Raw genomic sequence first — 6,369 nt, 5'->3', positions numbered from 1 at the left:
AAAATCCTAGAGAAGGTTGTGGCCGGCCAACTTACTGCTGCACTGGAGAGGCACAATATGTTTGACACAAGTTCCAGTCAGGGTTTCGCAAACAGCACTCGACTGAAACCGCTCTCCTGAGGGTTTCAAATTACTTAATGTCATCTGATGCAGGCGACTGTTCTGTTTTTGTGCTCCTCGACCTCAGTTCTGCGTTTGACACCGTAGACCATAACATCCTGATTGAGAGGCTACGTGAATGGGTGCGCATATCTGGCACAGATTGTGTTTTTCATCATACCTCGCAAACAGAAGTTTTACTCTCTCTGTGGGAGAATGTGTCAGACATCTCTCCACTGTCTTGTGGGGTACCGCAGGGCTCGGTCCTGGGGCCTCTGTTATTTTCTTTATACTTATTACCTATAGAGTGTGCATTAATCAGACACATTTTAATGGGCAGAGACACTGTGTTGTCATCAGCACATTAAGCTTTAGGGGTACGTGTGATTGGACGTAACACTCGTGCAACACGGTGAACCTGACCAAGAGTAGGGCGCGAGCTGGAGCCGGTGATTCTGACCGGATTGTTCATGGGTCGGGGAGCGGAAGTTAAGGTGGAGACTAGAGGGAGAGTAGTAGGAGACCCACCAGGGGGAGCTATTGTTGATTGTACTGGGCGGAGGGGAGAGCTTGTATTGACAGGCTACCAGGTGAGAAAATGCAGGGTGGGGTAAAAAGCAAAAATACCCAACCATTAGAATACTAGTTGTAGTGTTGAACAATAAAAGGATCCCTGCCTCCTTGTGGGTGTGTTTGCTTAGTGTCCCTGGCAGTTGTGTTTTAAACTGGTTCATTACCTGTCAGGCCTGGACTGAAAGGAGGACCCAGATGCAGGGCATATCCGTACAGGTGCACTTTATTATTTCCTTAGATCCTCTTCGACGAGTGAAAAGACCATTAGGCTGTGAACACAACTTTCTTACAAAAACTTCAAACACAAAACGCTCCCGAAGGAGGGAAGAAAAACAGGGAAAAAAACAACTTACGCTCAAAAACTTTCGGGAAAACTCTAACTAGGACTGTGGACGTTGGCTTTGGTGCATGGGCAAGGAAAAACACTTTGGCACAGGACAGAGGGAAGACGCAGACTATAAGCACATGAGGGCAATGGGGAACAGGTGGAACCACTCAGGAATCAGGGGAGACAAACAGACCAGTGACACATGAGGAAGGGCAAGTGACCTGAAACGAGAGGAGAGTCAGGCTTCAAAATAAAACAGGAAGTTACGAGACAAAAACCCCAGACAAGACAACCCTCACCGCAGTGTGACATTACCAAATTTGTGAAATTTGTAAACGTTTTTCCCAAACATAGCTAAGTGGTTCTGTGGCCTAAACATTATTTTTGTTTTGCAACGCAATTTTATCCCGAGAAAGAAGTCGTCCTAAGGGACCCAACAAACCCTGGAAAATGTGTGTCCCTGTACACAAAACTAAAAGATTGTATTTGGTGAATGGGTTATCTCACTTACTGCCATGAGTGTTGGCGGGTATATCATACACACAGTGCACAATAATAATAACATGCAAGTTGGTCTTTTATTTGTTTGTTGCAGGGCTGGCCTTAACCTTTATGGGGCCCGGGGTGATATTTCATTTTGGGAACCCACTTACACATCTTAGCAATACAAATACAACTACGATGGAAAGTAAACTGATGATACCGTCTATGCGTGGCTGTGGCTCAGAGGGTTGAGCAGCGTTCGATCCCTGACTTTTCCAATCAGCACGTTGAAATGTATTTGGGCTGAGCATTGAACCCCAATTTTCTCTCTTGGCTCTTAGCTTTCAGTGGTTGGAAGACTAGAACGTCCATTTCCAATTCTCCAGACGGCATGCCCTATCTGTAGGCACCTCATGGGCCTAGGTGTTAATTATTCTATGCAACCATTTGGCCGGTAGAAGAGTTGATGTATCTGGGAGGACCAATCTAGCATTGTTCTGCATTTGACCTATTGCAAACGTATTAAAATACCTGCTCCATCTGTGGCTTTCAGCTCGAAGTCCACTGGCTCCTACTTCAGATGTAAATCCTTGTGAACACTTTACAAATATTTTTTTTCAGTCTGGCGGATTGCTGCTGTAGTGAATATTGGGGGCAGCAGGAAGGTGTGTGTGTTCATATAATGAAGGAGCATGTCACCCAGTGCATCAGTGGGACTCATTGATGTGATTTAATAGTTACGGGACAACATTGGAGCTCTATAGCACAGAGGAATATCACACAATACTGTGGTTTGGCTCGGCACATAGAATGTGTTGACAAGAAGAATAATCCTTTATAGGACACGGATGTGGCCACATGCACGCAATGTGACTTTGGTTTGAACTTGTTCTCCGTGTTCACAGTTACAAACAGCTCCGAGAACAATTTACAGGAACATAAAAGTTGAGCTAAAAACAAGGACAACGAACCTGAACAAGTTAACATTTAAACAACTCGTATCTACATACAAGTAGGTGAAAAGTGTATAAATATAAATAATGAAAACAATGACCAACAACATAAAATATTCACATACAAGCCAACTATTTCTGTAAACTGTAAACAATGGAATGCATATTGAACCGGTATCGTACTTTACATACATGTCTATATACTCTATAAGATGCAGGATGTATGTTTGACAACACTAGTTATGTACATAAAGTATATTGTCTATAATGTGTAGGTCCGTGACTGTTACAGGATATGGACACCATGTGACTGAGCGGCCTGGAGGAGGAGATTTGTGTCTGCTAGTTAGGGTTCAGGGTTCAGTAGCGCCTCCCAGAGGTGAGATGATGAAACAGGTTGTGTCCAGAGTGTGATGCTCTGCAGTGATGCATTATGATATTTCTGATGAAAACGGTAATAAATATTAAATATAAATATCAATATTGTAACATTAAGCAGGAGAGAGCATGCTCTTAGTCCACAGCAGAGGAGCACATGAGCTTCACTGTCCTGTATCCTGTCTTCAGAGTGTCTTCAGTGTCTACAGAGTGAGTGTCTTCAGAATGTCTACAGAGTGTCTACAGAGCGTCTGCAGAGTGTTTTAGGGTGTCTTCAGATGACCTGCCGTGCCGGCCAGGTGTGAACCACTTGAAGCATTTACAGCAGCATGTTCATCACAAGTCCAGAAGATGGAACTGAGCAGAAAAATCTAAATAATTCAGAATATTCTAAATGCTTTAATTTTATACTTGTTGTTCAATATACATTTGGGGGGCAAATTCTATATTTTCAGTGAACTAAATTGAGGGAACAAAATGTGTATATTGAGCAGTGTAATTACTAAAATAATTTAAGGAAATTATGTTTTACTTATTCCAAATATGACCATGAAGAATGTACTTTAAAAGAAGAGCTGAACAGAGTGTGAGTAACATGGCCAAACAAAGGAAAGATGGAAAGCTCATACAAATTCAAATTGATCCGCCCACATTGACTGTTTGATTGACAGATGATCACTGTGATGCAAAAGGCCTTTTAAAAAAAATGAGAGGCTGATAATGTCAGAAACATGAAACGCTCCTGTTGTACAGGCGCTTCATCAGTACAGACCTCGTCATCGGGCCCTTAAGGAGCAGCCATATATTTATACTATACATATTTTAATACCTGGCGTTAATAGAAATACAGAGAATGACCTCCAAGAGCCAGAGTGGAGATGGAGAGTCTAATGGAAAGGCTCCCCGGGGCTCTACAGTGGTACTTACTGCCACCCATTCAATCAGCAGTCAGATTAGTGACACAAAGCAACACAGTATTAATTAGGGCATTTCAAGTATGATATTCAGCTGGAATGATAATAGCTTTTGGCTGATGGTTGTGTGAAGATGACAGAAGGAGAGATAATGGAAAGTCAAAGGAGATGCTCGTGATACATCAGGCCAAGGTCATATTGCTGCTGAAAAGATTCTCTTTTATAAAGGCCTTAATTGTAATTTAGAAATAGCTACAAACGATTTAACAAATCATGGTAATGATGCACTTTTTAATTAAATGATTTCAGACATTTAAAAAGGGCCATTTGCTTAGCACAGCCTTCCATGTGCTTGTTGGAACGTTAGTGATGGACAAACCCTGTGCAGTGTATCGCATGGGAGAAATATTCTGTCATTTTCAGATGTGTCATCACATATTAAAAATAGTTTTCTGTGTGATATCACAGTCACACATGATGAAGTAAAACATAACCACTCTGTGGGTCCTAATACAATAAATACAATTCACAGGAAAAAACATCCCCTCTGAAGGGATTAAAATCCTTTCTAAATGTACTTTATTTGTTTATTATATGTTTATTCGCATTGGATAAAAAAAATATCCTGTTGTTTACACAGAAATGCAGCGTTTACATGTTGCTGTTTCTTTTATTTTTTGCATGGATGTCAGTTTGTGGCTCATCTTCTGTTCATGAGAGGGGACTTCTCTGTCCAGTCCAGTCACACATTACATATGCAGATGCACTAATACATTCTAATATGAATACATATACAAACTGTATACAAATGTCATCCCTTTGAACAGTGCTCACTAACCCTGTGACCTGTGGAAACAGGAGCGTACAGTGTGAGTGTGACACGTTGTGCCGTCAGGAAGCAGAACAAACACAAAGAACCGCTTGACTTCCTGGTAAAGAACCGTGTGAACGTTGCTGTCTACTCCTCTTCTTCAGGGTTTTTGGACAGACGGGCTGCAGAGTTATATAGTTTATATATAGTTATGTCCTTCAAACTGTTTAAAAATTAGCCAAAAACTGTTACGGGAAAGATATTTGCTTATTTAGATTCAGAATTTTAATAAGCATTACAATAAATGTTATGAACTTCTTTCAAGTTATAAACACATGACCTAAATGAGGAATATAAGATACACCAAGAGTAACTTAGCTAACACAGATGAGTTAAAGCAGCAGCACAGTGTGAGACATGTGACTGATGAACGTGAAGCATCAGAGACATCAGACCCGGCCTCTGATTACATATCTATAACACGCCTCACATCCGCATTCATACCTACGGACCCTTCCTGCTCCTCCAGAACAGCGTGGGCCCAACAGCAGCACCGGCCGGCGTTTCCTCACTTCAAACACAGCGCTCCTCTGGAGCCTGTGCTGCATCCTTTTCTTCTGAAGAGGGGCAGGCTAGGGAGGCCCTTTAAAATTAAAAAAGCAACGGAGCAAAACCTTCCTTTGTCAGCAGCACTGCTGTGAACTCATGCAGGACCGAGCTACGGTCCGGGATGCCAAGCTCCGCTGGAGCCCGGGAGGCCCGTCAGTCTGGCCTACAGGCTGCTTTCAGCCCGGGTTTATCCACGGCCGACGATCAGGAGGATTAGAGCAGTAACTGATAGCAACCAGGCTGCTCACGGCCTTTTGAACCTGCTGTCAGAGGCCGGAGAGACCGGGACCAGAGCCCAGGACCTGGACCAGGACCAAGTAGGACTGAGGAGTCAGGGTTCATGCTGCTGGGTGAGCACACAAGGGACATTCTTATCTTGATTTTAGTTTTGTAAATGTAAATGTTAATTGAGTTTTGTTTTTCAGGAAAAAAAAACAGCATAGACAAATGAAGTAGATAAATAAATGTCAGGATTGGAGTCAATATGGAAGTTATGAGATAGATCTCAGAACACGTGGTTTTAAATCAGCTGAAGAACAAATAAGACAAAACCTCTCCAATCATTTTGTCATTCAGAAATTAAATGATATGTATTATTACCATTAAAACACTGCTGAAGCCAATAACTACTTTACATAAGGACAGAAGGAGAGTTGATGGGTCAGACTGCTTAGTCCTCCTGCAGGCAGCATCCAGGACTTCCTCTGGACCTGGGAGAACTTTGGTTCAGTGGTTTTTGTTTCATATCAACATGAGTATCAAGATATGATTAATATTCATGTCCACATGTCTTAGCCTGCTCTTCAATGAGGCCGCGAGGCAGAATCACCAGGGCACAACGCCTGGCTCCTTTTTATTGAGCTCTTCTCTCTTGTGATCTGTTCAGGGACATTTAGCTATTTTGTCCTGTTTGACAAAAAATAAGTCTGAAAGCAATAAAACCAAAAGACTCTCTTAACAGCTGTTCTTGCTGTTTTTTATAGACATGAGAGGATGAAGGCTACACACACATAGACTACTGTATTCCTGCTGACACACCTTCTCCTAGTCTCTATCTTCGCCTCGTGGCTAGCTCAAAGTGTCCCATCAAAGCGTCCCTCACTAACTCCCCGTCCCTGCTTAACCAGAGCAGACAGGGTGAAGAGGAAGTGTCCCGTAACCTCAGAGCTCCCCTGGTCCCTCCTCCCCCTCAGGAAGGTTTTGTAAAGCGGACAGGAAGCT

The sequence above is a fragment of the Taurulus bubalis genome (assembly GCF_910589615.1).
Source record: "Taurulus bubalis genome assembly, chromosome: 1".
Lineage (NCBI taxonomy): Eukaryota > Metazoa > Chordata > Actinopteri > Perciformes > Cottidae > Taurulus > Taurulus bubalis.
This window is presented reverse-complemented; position numbering follows the sequence as displayed.